Source organism: Camellia sinensis, chromosome 12, assembly GCF_055761805.1.
Source record: "Camellia sinensis isolate YWXY chromosome 12, ASM5576180v1, whole genome shotgun sequence".
Classification (NCBI taxonomy): domain Eukaryota; kingdom Viridiplantae; phylum Streptophyta; class Magnoliopsida; order Ericales; family Theaceae; genus Camellia; species Camellia sinensis.
Genome location: NC_138972.1, coordinates 114857381 through 114875392, shown reverse-complemented (window position 1 = coordinate 114875392; position 18012 = coordinate 114857381). Strand labels below are relative to the sequence as shown.

At 31.9% G+C, this 18012-nt stretch overlaps 1 pseudogene; it reads left to right on the top strand.

Moving 5' to 3' along the window:
- The first annotated feature begins 12636 nt into the window (after positions 1–12636).
- Positions 12637–16498, top strand: LOC114285902 (beta-glucosidase 11-like; annotated as a pseudogene).
- The last annotated feature ends 1514 nt before the right edge of the window (positions 16499–18012 follow it).

Sequence of the window (18012 nt, the reverse complement as noted above, 5' to 3'; positions counted from 1 at the left end):
CAACAAGTGTTAAACATCATCTCGGTTTAACTTAAGCTTGTAAATTCTCTCAGAATTTCAACAAGTGTTAAACATCATCTCGGTTTAACTTCAACTTGTAAATTCTCTCAGAATTTCAACAAGTGTTAAACATAATCTCGGTTTAACTTCAACTTGTAAACTTTTCTCAAGTTTCAACAAGTGTTAAACATAATCTCGGTTTAACTTCAACTTGTAAACTTTTCTCAAGTTTCAACAAGTGTTAAACATGGCCTCGGCTTCTTGCCGCTTCCTCTGGAGGTCATCCCTCAAACCCTCCTTGGTCCGTCCAGGAGTTCGGCTATCTCTAGATTTCAGCCTCCTTGGTGCACTACTTCCAGTGTCATTGTGAGTCCTTTTGGACTTCCCTCCATTGGTCGTGTCGAAACAGAGTTCCTTCCCTTGAACATCCCGATGTTCTTTAGCGCAGTCTTCTTTTGTTCGACGTGTCTTCTGGGATTCTCTTCTCGTTGATTCTCCATGCCCGGGCTCTCATGAAGGCCGGTGAGAATGTCCCTTGGTCTTGTCGTGCTGAGGGACTACAGGAACTGTTTTCTGCCCCCTTTTCTGGGTACCTTTCTTGGCCGCTGGAATCGACGTATCTTATAACGGGAATGGTGGCTGCATGACATTGTTCTGGAGGTCATCCTCATTATAATACCCGCTCCGGTCTGATTTCTTCGGTACGCCACCCTTCTGGCCGACGTCCTTCCCTTCGTGATTCTTATCACGAGTCTCTTCGTTGCAGTTGTCTTCTTCGATGTCAAGGTCAATATGTTTCCCACTCTCAGTAGGGGTGTCGTCCCCAACCTTCTCTTTCTGTCCGTCGTTGGCCATCTATTCTTCTTTCTTTCTCACAGACGGCGCCAAATTGTGTGTGTCAATTTCCGACCACACGGCCAACTCAGTATTCAGCTGGAGAGCACTGGCAGAATAGATTAAGCCCGAACGACCTGCAATAGAAAAAAGAGATTCCAGCGGTGGTTCGTCCACCCGAGGGCACTCCGACGATCAAGTCAATAAAATATCTCTCAAAGATAATCAATAGTGCCTAACTCACTAGACAAAGCATAAAAGACATACCTTAGACCCATGGGGGTGCCTCACTTTTATAGCCAACACAATCCTAGTCCCAATAGAAGCCTAACTTCAATGAACTCAGGATTACTGCTAATCTTGGACTCCCAGTAAGATTATGATAAGCTCTCTAAGAGTCTTATCTTTACGCAAACTGAAGTCTTCTCCCATTCTAGGACTATTGTCCCTTATCCACTTATCTCGAATTTTGATTTCTTCGCAGATAACCTCGGCCTAGCCGAGATGATCTCGGCGTCATGACCAGGACACGTGGCACCTCGGCTGGCACTTCGGTGTCACCTCGGCCACGTGTTGTCATTCAAAAATTATGTCCCCATAGTTATATAATAATCCAAACCAATTACGCAAAGAAAATTTTTATGAGTGAGATATATTGACTTACTTTGTTAAGTAGTTGGAAACAAAATATGACCAACCCACTTAGTGTGTGTTGCATTTTCTCATTTGTTTGGAGTACCACGTAGACAATGCCATATGATACTGTGGGGAATCTAATAATTTTTACAGTTTTCAGGACAAAATATGGCAACAAAATATTAGAAAAAATTACAAATAAGTATGACTTTTTCCTTCAAAATGTCATTCAGTTTTCTCAACTTTCAATTTTTAGATAACTAAGTCCTATATTTTTTTAAATTCTCTCAAATAAGTTCAAGACTCCATAAAAACATACTTTAATCCAGTCATACCCTTCAAGATGGGAACAAATTGTTGTATTCATTTTGAAAGACTTTTGTGACAAGGTATTAAGGGCGAATTACACTAACATTGCCTATAGTTTAGAACTCATATCACTTTAATCTCTGACTTTTTAATTGTGACAAATTTGATAATAAATTTTTAATCTTGTTCAAAATAAGGACAATTGAGAAGATACTATTGCTCAATTTCAAGGGCAAAGTCATCAATTTGATAAAATATGAACTAATTTTAAAAAATGTCAAAAAAATATTTTTAAATTTCTAAAAATTATTTTTACCCACCAAAGATAAAATTATGTAAAATTGATAAATCTTTTACGCATTTATTTATTTATTTTACCAAATTAATTTTTATTATGTGTTTAGATGATGATCATACAATGTGTGGTTGTTAGGCTTTTAATGTGTAATCAATATATTGAATATATGAAATGTATTTAGTTTTGAATTTTTTGATTTAATAGATTGATTTAATAATGATATCAAAATTGTCGCCATATTTGAGTTTTGGAAAAATAGAATCTAATTTAATGAAAATAAAAACAACCATCCATTACATGATCATCATCCAAATACATAATAAAAATTAATTTGGTAAAAAAAATGTGTAAAAAATTTACCAATTTTACATAATTTTATCTTTGGTGCGTAGAAATAATTTTTAAAAATTCAAAAATATTTTTTTAACATTTATTTTTGTCAAATTAATTTATATTTATCAAATTAACGACTTTGCTCTTGAAATTAAGTAATGGCATTTTCAATTGTTCTTATTTGGAACAAGATTCAAAATTCAGGTAAAATATGTCACAATTGAAAAGTCAAGGACCAAAGTGACACAACCCCAAACTATAGGGACTGCTAGTATAATTTGCCCAAGAATTAATTTGTTTTGATGTTCAATTAATTATGACTATAGTTTTTTTCCCCCTAAAATATTGTTAGTTAGTATTAATAATAAATGATTTATGTTCTATTACGAAGATGAATGACTCTTTCTGTTCAATCGTTTGTACTTTTCTTTATTAGAATTTGTACAAATTTTAAAATGTAAAATTGAAATGAAGTGTACTACTATTGAGTCTCAAACTAATCTGGGAGAAGTTATACTATTGAGTCTCAAACTAATCTAAATTGAAGGTTGATTGGGACTTAATGGCCATTTGGATTTGTTAGTATCATTAACATTATTGTCGAGACAAAGGCCTTCCAAATAATATTTGCTAAGGTTGTGTTAAGATTCTAGATTTGTAGAAAGAACATAAAAAGTAAAGCAAAAGAGGAATAAAACATAAGCTAATTTTTATTTTCCCTCTGTAAATTCAAGATTCACATACCACCAAAATCAATCTGCATGCATGACAAAAGATAGAAAAAACAATGCATTAAGCTATAGACCATAGTAATGATAATGAGGCTATGATGTTAAGGACTAGTTCTCCTACAAAAAGTAATGGCACAAATCCTTAAAATTTCCAGTAACAAAACAACATTGTTACCAATTTAATTCGAATATTATGCATGAAGTTCATTTTATCTTAATGAGGTAAATATTTTATTTTTTCTCTCAAAAAATAACAAAAAAGTCAAAAAATTTATTTCAAATGAGACTTTTTAACCCAAATCAAAATAACTAAAAAAATTATTCCACTTCCCAAACGAAAGATGTAAATCATTTAGTGAACATATCATGTTTTTTTGAATTTTCAAAGATGTCCATAGATATTTGATCTGTTCGAAAATTATCACAAAACAATTAAATTAACTCAAATGTTTAAAACTATACCAACACAATTTGTAGGATGATTCTATATACATCAAATGTTTACCTCATTACGTATTTTTTCTAATTACATTTTCTTAAAAGAAAATTAAAAATTATTTAACCTCTTTGCACACTATTATTCCATCTATACTCTTATTCTAAATTCAGTTTACAACCGATCTTAAAAAGAAAAAAAGAAAAAAACAATTTACATTTAAAACTTTTCAAACTCTAACTGATCTCCAACTATTATAATCACCATCAACTCTGATTACCACCCTACCCCTTAAGCGTCTTGTAACAAAAAATCTCAGAATTTAATGAAAATATATATTTTATACATTTATACTGAATTTATTAATTAAAAAATATAAATTTTTTTCAATTTTACTCAATAAAAATAAATAAAAATTTAAATTAAAAATAAATAAATAAATTTAAATTAATAAAATTAAAATTTTAAGATTTGATGGAGAAAAAAAATGATAAATATAACATTACAACAGCCCACATGGTCAAGTATAGACATGGCATCGTGCGGGCAGAAATTGAACTTGGGGCATTTCAAATAATTTGGATAAATTACCAATACATTTTTAAAATTTATTTAAAATATAAATTGTTCTTATGTTTCCAAAAGTACATCTTGTCCTTTGAAGTTTTTAATTTTATCATAAATGTCTTTTATCAATAAATCAAATCAATTAATAATTTTTAGAGAAATGTTTGAGAGCTCTAGAGTGAGAGTTCTAATAGCTCTAATTTGTGTGTAAGCCTTATCCAATATCATGTTTTGGCCTTGTTTTTATTTTTTATTTTTTATTTTCCACGTTATTAGAACTCAATTAGAGCTCTAGTTTTAGGGGATGAACCACTGTTGTAATTTTTAATATCAGAAACGGGTTTTAACTCTCTCTATAAATTCAAGGCATCTCTCTTTAAGTCTCCCTCTCTAAGGGTTGTTTTGGGAAGATAGTTAAAAATTGACTTTTTTTACTCTCTTTTTTTTGGATTTTTTTATTAAAAAAAACGTGTAAAAAATGTGAGAGATGATGTGACCCAAAATAGGTTAAAAACTGGGAAGTGACTTTTAACCCACTTCTCAAAAGAGGCCTAAGCCTTCTGCTAGGTGTGTCGTTGGGGGTGGGGAAGGGTTTTAACCGCTGGCCTCCTCTCTCCTCCTTCACTTCATTTCTCTCATTTCTTTGTCATTTTGCTTAATAATATTGGAAGCTTGTATTTTCAACCCTTTTCAGCGGCGCCACTACAACATAGCCACCAAATTTGTTGCCTTCCCGTTTCTATAGATCTACCCTTACTAGATCTGCCTCATTTCCGTCAGAACTGCCTTTGGCCACTGTTGTTGGCATTGCCTCTCCATTTTTTCCGACCTTCCAAATTTGATGTTTGGCTTGCGTCCAAACTTTCACCTTCGCGTTCAAAACTATAAGATCTGGTTTCAGATCTTCTTACAATCCGAAGACCGATGTTGTTTAACGCGTTCGTTTCATGCTGACCACCTTAACCTCAATGTTCCATCTTGATCAACGGATGTGGGGTCTTTATATTTCAAGTTGAAGGTTGTGGTATAATGGAGTTTTGGATGCGTTTGGCTACTTAGATCTGGTTGCTTTCGGTTTGTTTTTATTTTTTATTTTTTATTGTTTGCTGTAATAATCCTCTCTATGTAGAGGTTGTGTCCCTCATTTGTGTGGTTTTTTTCTCCTCCTTTATGGAGACTAGGGGTGGTTTGGGATGATCTAAATAAGTGCACTTTTTTACACTTTTTGACTTTTTATGAAAAGATGTGTAAAAAATTAGAGAGGTTATGTGACCCAAAAAAGATAAAAAGATTTTTAAAAAAAAAATGTGTACTTATTAGGTTATGCCAAACTTGGAAGATTCTTCATCCTGTGGAAGTTTGTTATTGCTTCATAAGATCTTTTGTTATCGCGGTACAAGATTGATTTGATTTTTTATTGATTTTGCAATGAAGACATTTTTCCCAATCTAAAAAAAAAAGTTTTTAATGATATCAAAAATACTTCAATAAATAATTCAGATAATTTTATTATTGTATAGGAGAGTAATTAGGAATTTTATTTTTTTAATTAATTCTGTTAAATAAAAAATTATTACAATGAGATATTTATATTTTTTCAAACCACGTGAGATAATTTGCATTTTAAGTAAACTACAAGATTTGTAATTTACCCAAACAATTTTAATGAAAACACAACTTAAAATACTCTAGTGAGAATGAGAAATTTTTTTTGATACAATTATTTATTGCCTTTTGCCTTCCATTTATACGTAACACCTGAAAAGAGTTTACATTCCACGTCATATAAATAATTTTATTGTGTGTTAGTGGTAACACAATAGTAAATTTCTACTCGAGAATCAAGGACACTAATAAGCTACAACACTAATTTTAGACTCTCTTTGACAATCTTTTTAAATTAATTAATATATTAAAAAAGTTATTTTGTTGAAAAACTATAGATGATTTAGATATACTCATTTTTCACTAAAAAAAAAAATCAACTTTAGCTATTAAAAAAGTCATTAGAAAGTAAAAATATGTTAAACAAATTAATATATGATTATATCTTCTTTTTTTTTATTTGAACTTATATATAATTATATCTAATATAGATATTTTCTATTTAATTTTAAATAAAAATTAATCTTAAGAACAAATAAAAAAAAAACTTAAAATGCAAAGAGACGAAAATAAGAAAATAATTAAAAAGGCCAAGTCTAATTTACTTCTTCTTAAAAAAATAAATAAATAATAAATAAATAAAAACTTCATATGCTTGGCAGCAAAAAGAGCCAAAAAGGAGGCAGCAGCAAAAGTAAACCTTCATAATAGTATGGGGTCAGCTAACTGAGGGGAGGAGGCCCAGAAATCTCACCCATATAGATTCGATCAACAATGGGAAGATCCAATATGACAACAAAACATTGGACGCTACACCTCCTATAGCCAAATAGAGGCATTGTTATTCAAACTTTGGCTTATTTTCGGAAGGAATGATGCTAACGGATGATGTGGCAAGTGAAATTATAATTTTAAAATTATAATTTTATATATATTAATTGATACATATAATATCATTATTTGAAAAATAAGCTAAAATTATTTTTTTTTTTTTTGAAAAAGTATATAAAAAAATATATAATGATGATGTAATTAAAAATAATAATAAAGAACCAAAAAATTAACTCTTAATCCAAATGCCAAAATAAGCTAAAGTTTTTTAAAAAATAAACTTATTGTTATTTTTCATCGTGATAACACACCACCATGTGCCTTCAGCTATTTCTAAGCACAATAACCTTTGTAACTAGGTGCATTGAATATTGTATCCTTACATTATGATTTATTTTTTACTCTCATCTAAACTATCATCAACACTAATTTATTCATATAAGAAAATGAATACGTGAGATTATTTTAAATAATTTAAATAAATATATTTTTTTAATTTTTATGAAAAAATATTTTTAAAAAATAAAAAAATAATGTAACAAAAACAATAAAAACACGATTATGTTAGTGTATCCCAAACAAGCTTGTAATATTTGATATCACAATATTATCAAAATTAAACTATTTAAAAGAAAAAATGATAGTATACACCTCTCAAAGGGTATGTATTAATATAATTTCTTATTTTTTAAATTATAATTAAAAAAATCATAATTAAACACTATATGAATCATAATTAAACATCTTAATATAAACGTTATAAAAAAATAATCATAACTAAAAAAAAACACAAAAATAAAAATACATATATATAAGATGGGTATGGTAAAATTGTCCTTATCATAAACCTCATAGATAAAAATGGTTGGGCCTTGCCTCCAGTCCAGACTAAAGGGTCCAGTGTCACGCCCCAATTTTAATTACTTGGAAATATTACCAAAGCCTATAAATTTAGGTCCATTTTTTTTTTATACATTTACAAATATCTATTACACTTGAGTAACAAAATCACAATGATACCACTTTCTCTCAATGATTATTACAATGACAACAATACATGCTAATCTTCTACTGTGCTACAAATAAATAAATACAAATACAAAATCCACTTCCTTTACATCTACCATGAAGTTATACAAAAAGACTCAAGAACCCTATAAATCTTCAATCAAATAATCCAAACTTCCTTCCTGTAAAAAGATAAAACAACAACGGGGTGAGCACTAATGCCTAGTAGGAATCTCATAGTTCTCAATCAATAACTAACACACAGATAGAAATGATCATGCATGCAAGGTGATACCATATAGTAAGATAACATTTTGAAAGTTCAAAACATTATATAGAAAGTATCTTTTCTTAAATTTCACCTGAACCTTTAAGAAAATCTGCCGTAAATGTAGTCTCTCATCATTAGGAATCCATAGATTCTCTTTGAAAACACATACACTTAAGGAAGAACATCATCTTAAATTTATCAACTCAATTCCAAATTATTCCTCATTTCGTTTCCATTTTAATATTCCACATTTCGTTTCTATTCTAATATTACACATTTCATTTCCATTCTAATATTACACATTTCATTTCCATTTCCAATTATCATACTCCATAACATCAAAATCCAAAGGATTAGAGTTCAACATAACACAAGAATCACAAACCCCTTTTTAATTCAATTTCCCAATTACTTATAAAACAATACTCATAATCTTCCATTTTGTCACAAGCAATCCATTGAGTTCATCATCACTAACCCCTAATCCAGTTACCCACATGATGCCAATTTCAATCCTTAATCCATTTTCCATCAGTTCATTTATTCTTCTCAATTCATGAGTCAATTTCATTATCTTTCAACATCCAAACTGAGGCTACAACTCGGTGGTTTTCCAATCATACACAACACACATAAACACTTCAAACTGCCATTTTACGAAAATTTCGTCCGCAGGATCGGCACCCATGTATAAATTTCGGGACTTTCACCCAGGACACTCTGGCCAACTTAGTTATAATGGAGTCCATCCCCTTTCTCCTCCCAAACAAACGTACATATACAATGTATTTAATCACATAATCACACATGGAGTACATCCCCTTTCTCCTCCCAAAGAATCATACATATACAATGTATTAAAACACACAGTCATATTCAATGACAACCATTTCTCAGACTTATCATATTATTTACTCTTTTCAACTAGCACAATACATGTGATCCAAAACATGATTTTCAGAATGAAACAAGTGCACTAAAAACATAGCACAAGAATTTCCAAAATATTTTTTCAAAACATACAGTTTAAATCCTCAAAATCCATTGCATGCTCCATGATATGCATGATTTATAAATAGTTCAGTTTGCCTAGTCAACATGCAATCTCTATAACAATCATAGATATCCTCCACCGATAGCGCAAAATAAATATATCTAAACCGATAAATAAATTCCTTTAATGATACGCTTTTCCAAAATCTCATGTGGGAGTGATAATGCATATCAAGCTCCACCATCATCATTAATAATCCTACGATTTTACATTTACAATGATAATTTCAATTATTTATACAAAATGACAATTTGATCCAATTATGGCAAAACTCCCTTCTTATATCAACCAAAACTCAATACAACCCAACACAACTCAACTTAATTCAACACAATTCAACATAGGCCTCGTTTAGGAACAGGCTAATTTAGTAACTTTTTGGCTATTTAGCTAAAATATGAGCTAAAAAAAACTAGTATGTTTGGGATGACTTTTTAACTTTTTACAAAAAGATGTGCAAAAAGTAGAGAGAAAATAGAATTTTTGACTTTTTGGTATGGGTTGTTGGATTTTTGATTTTTTTTAGTGACCTTTTGGCTTTTTAGCTAAAATAGCCACTTGCCAAACGAGGCCTAGTCTACACAATTCAACATAATCAACACACTTCAACATAATCAATACAATTCCACATAATCACCACAATTCAACATCTTTTAACTCGACACCACTAAATATAATTCAACATAATTTAAGGTGTACTCTTAAATTTTCATTTCATCATTTCATCCCAAGGCTCATGTTATCCATATCATTAACTAATCCTTTTTCCCAAATTTCATTTCATATCGTAGCATGATTTACAATATCCATAAATAAGGTTCAATCGCTAATTTTTAACATGATTTTCAAACACTTCCAAAATTCAATTAAACTTGTATATATACAATTCAATACCTCAATTTCATGATTCTACTTTCAATTTGGGCAAACTTATTATTTATCATCATGAATCAACTTAGGGTTTTCAAGAAAAATCAAGAATTTTCAGAAAAATTCAAACTTCTTAAACCTTTACTTTTTATTCCAATTTTCCGATTGATTATACACCTAACCCATAATCTAAACCCAACAATAGATCCCCAACTCTTCAAACCCTAAATCCCCAATTTCCATGATATAACACTATATGCTCAAAATGTAAATTTTGCATTTATATACTCAAAATATCACAAATCTATCTATTAATGTAAGCATTGAAGAAGAACTAAGACCCCTACCTCAAGATTTGAAGCTAAGGGTGAAGACCCATCTTCAAACTTCAATGAAATCCCCAAAATAATCGGTCAAAGTCTTGATCCTTACTTGTTCTTCAACCTTGATACAAGATCCATAGTGGATTGTTGGTAAGAATGGATGAAATCAAAGTTTTGGAGGCTAGGTTTTCGGGCATGGAGGAGGGGAGAAGAAAAGAGGATGAAAAAGTGAAGTTTTGGGGCCAAAATGTCAGTTTATAATGTCTGTTAGTGACTTGGTCGCTCGAGCGAATAAAATCTCGCTCCAGCGAGAGTGCTTTCAGCACAGAAACTCGAAATTCAAACAGGTGTAACTCTCTCATTCGGACTCTGTTTTAGGTCGTTCTTGTGTCCAAATTGAAGCCCCGGAAACAAGCTTTCCAATGGTTCTAGCCTCACATTCAAATTAAAAGTATGGAAGGAGAAAAGGGCAAAAGAGTGACGGCTGGTCAAAAACTCAAACTCAAACTTAAACTTGGGGCCTTGTATCTAATCTTACCTAAATACCTTGTTAAGGCTTCAATCAAGGTTTCAAACATCACCCAAGGGTCTTCAATTATAAAATTTAAAGTTCATTTGCCAACCCATCAATATCAAGAGTCCAACAACCATACAAGTTTTAAGGTGACGGGCACCACTTTGCATCAATCCAATGTGAATTAAAATCCGAGTCATTACAATCTCCCCACCATAAGAAATTTCATCCTCGAAATTGTATCCGTTCTAACAAAAATAGCAACAACCTTATGCTCACCAATTCTTAACAACCCCTAGTTCACAACAAAGCATGAGAGCACCCATACATATCCACCAAACCTTAACAACTTTCAATTACACCTCACTTCAATTCTAAACCCAAAAATACAAAGTGTTATATCCAGTCCGGTCCATTGAGCCTATTTTTGGGTACTTTTTAGATAATTTGAATTGTTCACATTTTAAGATTTATTAAGTATATTATCCCTGTAAAAAAGCATATCGATCGGAAAACGAATACTATGTGTTCGGATCATTTTTTTATGAATCGTTAATTTTTTTACCATCCATTTTTTCAGACAAAAGTAATTCGAATACATAGTATCCGTTATCCGATCGACGTAATTTTGTACAAAAATAATGTACTCAACGAACCCTAAAATATAAGCAGCTCTAATTATCAAAAAAGAGTCCAAAAGTGAGCCTAATAGACCAAACTAGATAAATTACACTTAGCTCTTCTTCATTTCTTTTGCAGCCTTAATTTTTTATTTGGGATAAATTACACTTACCTCCCCTGAGGTTTAGCAAAATTACAGGGATTTCTCTTGTGATTTGAGAAATTACTCTAACTTCCCTTATTTTTTAAACTAATATCAAGATTTCATTCTTAGGTTAACTTTGGCTCAAACAATGTTAAAATTGATAATAAAATGACTAATTTACCCTTGGCTCTTCTTCATTTCTTTTGCAGCCACAATTTTTTAAACATAATTCAACAACCATAGATCACTGCGCATCTTCTCTCTCTTTTCTCTTCTAGCTATAGCTAGGATTGTAATTGATCAACTCAAAGACTCAAAAGTCCCAGAATTTACTCTAAGAATGGGGGAATTTATTTGTGTGTGTGTGTGTGTGTGTTGAATTGTTGATGAGGTTTGGAAAATTTATTTGACAATAGGATTGGATTATGCATTGGTGGTTATCAATAACCCTACCAATGAACTGTTAAAGAGAAAGAGTTTCTATAAAGAGAGATAGTGTAGAAAAAATAAATAAATAAAGAAAAACATATAAAAAAAGAAAAAGAAAAATAGAATATATAGTCACTTAGATTTAAAAGTTAACACACACACACACACACACACACATATATATATAGAGAGAGAGAGAGAGAGGATTATATGTCCTAGTTATAATATTTCTGATATTTGATTATGATTTATTGTGGTGTTAATTATGACTTATTATGGTGTTAGTTATGACTTATTATGATATTGGTTATCATCTATTGTAATTATTATTTTGGTTTTGATCCAAAATGTCTTTCATTATACTTTATGTAGTATTTAATTATGACTAAAAAAGATTTAATTATGAATACCACAAATAACAAAACTTGCATATGATACATTATTTTGAGGATGTGTATTACAACATGATATATATATATATATATATATATATATATATATATATATACTAAGGAGATGTTTGGCATCACCTACAAAAGTCAAAAAGTCACTAAAAAAGAAAAACAGTTCATATTATTTGGCTGGAAGTCTGTGGGTTCAAAAAAAATAAATAAATAAATAAAGACTGCCTAGTGCTATTGCATTGCATTTCCCCACATGCAATACGTGTCATGTTGTAAGCCATAAATTTCGACAAAAAACAAAAATTGAAATGCACGCCTGTTGCATGTGTCAAGAAGGGTAATCTGGTAATTTTGATATTTGATACAATATTTTCTTATACATTTTTTCGTAAAAAGTCAAAAAGTTATCCAAGAATGTATAATTCTTATTAGACATGATTTTCACTACACTACCCCTTAGTGGCTGTGGAGTATACATGGTCTATGTGTGAAGTGAAACATTAATCTCTTATAGGAAGACATCCAACTGATGGTGGAAACAGGCCTAGACGCCAATAGATTCTCCATCTCATGGCCAAGGCTTATCCCTAGTATGATCACATAACTCTCTCTCATATTTTTTATTTTATTTTACTTTACTTTTTCATGTTACACAAATTCTGGTTCTTTTCATATGCTAGTGCTCATCCTTTCTTATTATTATTTTTGATAGATGGAATAGGAGCTGTAAATCCAAAGGGATTGGAATATTACAACAATCTCATCAATGAACTTATCAAACATGGTGGTCACATCCACATCTTCTTCTTCATAAACATTGTAATACTGTTTTGGTTTGCATTTGGAATCTTCTATACACAAAATTGCAAATCAATTATTTTTCTTATCAAATCAAGAAAAGTTACTTCCAAATTGTTAACCAAACAACTCTAAATGTTAATAATGAACCCCCCCCACCCCCCTTCTCCCTCTCTCATTGATATCTTTTTATATTTTATCAAGTAAGAATCCAACCACATGCTACATTAGTGCACTATGATCTACCACAGGCTCTTGAATATGAATATGGAGGATGTCTCAGTCCAAAACTTGTGTATGGTTTTCACTATTGGCTTCTGCTTCACTCACTTTTTTGTTTTTCGTACATGCTCTTCTTGGAAAGCAAAATATATGATTTTTTTTTTTTTTTTGTTAATGCAATTATCTATTTGTACATCTTGTCTTTTCTATTCCAGACTTTAGCAGTATTATCATGCACTGAGTTTCCATTTTAAAAAATGAAATTAGCTATTTTGCGGGTACAGGAAAGATTTCATGGCATATGCTAAGGTGTGCTTTAGAGAATTTGGCAATAGGGTTTTGTATTTGACTACCTTTAATCAAGCCAACGTATTTGTTTTGGGTGGTTATGATGTAGGCATTACGCCCCCAAAGTGATGTTCTTTCCCATTTGGAATTAACTGTTCTAAAGGTAACTCATCATCCGAGCCATACATTGTTGCTCATAATATCTTGCTGGTACACGCACCGGCTGCAAATTTGTACAAGAACAAGTACCAGGAATTCCATTAGCTTCATAAGAAACATTGAGGAATCCACTATTCTTTATCTTAACTTGCTAAAGCATCTCCTTAGATCAAAAAATTGTACTTTTCATATTTTGATGATTACACATTTATCATTCTTAGCATGCAGCGGTAAGACTATGTACATACACTATAAGAATTTGTCGTTTACCAACTTTTAAAAAAGTCACTAAAACTTAACATAAATGTTGCTAAATATTTATGAAGTTGTCTTATGTTAGTGACGTTTTATAAACATTGGGTTAGCCTTTTTTACAATGTTTTATGAAACGCCACCTAAGTGATACTGGACGAACACTTTGGCTAGTGAAATGACGTGATGTTCACTTATAGTAACATTAATGTTTAAAATTTGCTAACCAAGCGACTTTAGCCTAGTTGGCTAGCCCTTTGGCCACGGTCTCTCCTACGGGTAGGTCTTGGGTTCCATTCCTGAAGTGGAATGGGAGGGCAAGATTTTCTTGCAAAGTGTATGGATGTGAGTTTCAACTCCCCCAATGTGCTAATCTAACAACTAACTACTGACATTCGCCAATCAAAAAAAAATGTTTAAAATTTGCTGACACAGGCTTTAGCCTAGTTGGCTAGCCCTTTGGCCACCAAGTCTCTCCTAAGGGGAGGTCTTGGGTTCCACGCCTAGGAGTGGAATAGGAGGGCAAGATTTTCTTGCAAAATGCATGAGTGTGAGTTTCAACTCCCCCAATGTGCTAATTTAACAACTAACTATTGACTTTCGCCGATCAAAAAAAAATGTTTAAAATTTGCTGACACCCATCAATAGCATTCTTCAATATGTTCATTCCTAGACCTCGTAGTGGCGGGAGTCTTGCATATTGGTCTATCCTTTAGTCTTCATTTTACTACTAATTTTGACAATGATGAAAAAAATACCACATATAATGCTTATAATTGTTGGAGAAATATGTTATGAAGCAAGGCAGGCAACAAGGATTCATAGGAATAAATGTATTTGCTTATTGGTATATCCCTAGTACTAATGCAACAGAAGATGTGATTGCAACTCAAAAAGCTAATGACTTCTATATTAGGTGGTGAGTTACAAATTGTAAATACATAAAATGATGTTATGTATCTTAATTTATTAAATGTTGACACATAATCACCATAGTCTGTTTCGGCAAAAAATATTTTTGTATTTTTTAGTAAATAGTACGATAAGAAATGAAAATTGGCAAAAATTAAATTTCTATGGACATTTTTTTTTCCTGTTTTGGAAAGTGAAAAAATTGTCTGAACTACAATATTTCTAACACACTACACTACTACCACCAACCACCACCGCTACCATTGTGGTTACTATCGCCACTGCCACCAACACCACCCTCACCATCATGCCACTATCAATGGCACCACTAGTACTATTGCCTCGACCACCACTATGCCACTATCACTGCCATTGTCTCTACCACCACCACTCCACAATTGACACTGCCACCTCTATCGCCGTTGACACCACCACCCTCACCACCATTACCTTGTCACCACCACCACACCACTGCTATAACAATGAGCACAATAGTTTCAACATTGCAACCAAACATGAAAAAAAAAGAAAAATATTTTCTGCATAATACATTTTTCATAGAAAATGTTTCGAAAAATATGTTTTGTGTCAAAACAAAGGGGGATATTATCTTGAATTCAGGGAATTTTTGTATGTGAAAAGTTAAAACCATCTTTTTTCATTATTTGTCTGATTTTGTTGCGGGATTATCAATCTCCTGGTATTTGGTGACTATCCAAAGATAGTAAAGAAGAATGCAGGATCAAGAATTCCAGAATTCACAAAAGTTGAGTCCAAACTAGTCAAGGGTTCCTTTGACTTCTTAGGAGTCAACCATTACAATACTTTATACATCAAAGACAAACCTAGCAGCCTCAAAATAAATAGGGACTTCAATGCTGACATGGCAGTCGATATAATACGTGTGTCAATCCCTAATATACTCACTAAACTTGATTAACACAATTTGCAACTTGGAAGCTAATATAGGAAAGCATATGGAATGAACTACAAAAATGTTAAGGAAAAAAGAACAATTCAATAGAGAAAAACTTTCTCTGAATTTTTATCATTCAAACAAGGATTGTTTTAACCTTGTAAAGAACAAAAAATATACCTTGTTTGATGAAGATAATCAACAAAGAAGATGATAGAAGACATTGAAACCGATGTGAACTTGAAATCTACAAGAGAAAAACATTATTAGTGCCCTGGCCGGCTGGACACTGCAACGCTCAAGTCAGTTCCCATAAAAGAAGAGATAAGATAAGGATGATAAGAATTAAGATGTTGAGTAGTGAATGAAAGCATACATTAACCCATGGGGGTGTAGGTGTATGTATAATAAAGCCTTTCTTGGTGACCAAGCAAATCTAAATGGATATTCCAAAAAATATCCCGAGGGTTATTCTCCTTTGGCAATTCTTGTCATTTCCTCCATGCCAAGTGGCACAAAATAGACTTAACTAATTAGATGATGCCACGTAAACTGAGGTGTGCCCTCCTTCATTTGAGTAGTTTTTACCTTTTTCAAGATCTTACAACTTGATTTATAGTAAACATTGTTGGGTGGTCAAGCTACAATTCACTTCCCAAACCAAGCCAAAATTAAATAAATAAAAAACTAATCTAGATAGCATATATTTGAAGGGGAAAAAAACCCCAGAAAAATCTTTCAAAAATCTAGAAATCCCTTAAATATTGATTTGTGATTATGTATCAATTTTAATGAGTAAATAGCAATCTCAATCAAACAATCAAAGACAAAGCAACACAATGATTTAACGTGGAAAAACCACAATTGGAGCGCCTCCAATTGTGATAAAAAAAACAACGAGCAAAAGTCACAAAACAATCCACTAAGAAGACATAAAGGAATTACACAATTCTACTCTCAATTACCTAGCGAATTTACGCCCGAATCGAACCGACCTCTATGTACCTCTTCCAGGCCCGTCTTGACCTTGGAATTGTCTTGCCCAACGTTGAATTCATAACGTCAATGTCGAATCCACGATGATGAGTCACTTCGGAATTCACCAAAGCTTCAGCCCGAATTCCACGGAATCCACCGAAGAACAACACTCTCTTTTGTATTGAACGAAACAAACAATCCTTTGATGTATACTTTTCAAACCAATTTAAACTCAAACAAATATCAAAGAAACTAGCAAAAAAAACTCCAGATATAAACCCTAATATCCAATAAGAAGATCTGGAAGCCATAACTCTAAAATCTGACTGAAACACATATTTATAGAAAATCGGGCGGTGAAGGTCGCTTGAGCGAAGGATCTATCGCTCGAGCAAGGAGACTGAAACGTGTGTTTTTCCAAGAGTCTTTGCTCGAGCCACCAAAGTTTAGCTCGAGTGAGAAAAACATCTTCTCAGTATTTTTACAGTTAGTGAAAACTTCTTGGACCAAAGATTCTTCATATCTCTGCAAAGTACAATTCGGGTTGGATTCGTATCTAAAACTCACAGCCTCACTAAAATAAAAGATCAAATAAAATTACAACTGAACGGAGTTTTGTTAAACGGGATTGTCAAGAATAAAAACCTAACAATCTTGAATTAAAATGGATTTATATAGAACTTGAAATTAAGAATTCAAAATTTTCCAATATAGTAAATTTTCCAATTCTGCGAATATGAATTTTTTGGGCCTTACCAGACAGCCTTGAAAAATCAACAAAATTGCCATTTTACCATTAAATAGTCAAACTCTCCATGAAGTTACTATGAATCACAACTGCATCGTTTCCTGCATCACAAACTCGATTTACTTTGATGAAATTATTTACATGACATGTTTGAATTTAATTGCATATTATGTTTTTCTTCAACTCGGATGAGCCAACCATGGTATTCTTTTGAGTGAATTCAATTTTTTGATGGGTAAAAAATATATTTGATGGATATGATATATCTCATAAGTTCTTGGATTGTTTTCAGCTGTGTCTAATGATACATCACCAGATGAGGTAAGGGCTAAAAAATAATTTCACAAAGTTGGTTTTTTACTTCTTGGTTTTTTTTATTATTATTAATTATACTAATTAATCTATAGCAATCCCGGGTTTACCCTTGTTGTACAGTGATCCGGACATGTGTCCGTGGATGTTGGTTGTTGTTTATTATCGTGTTTGCATCCTTTGTACTTTGTATATTGAGTTATGGGAT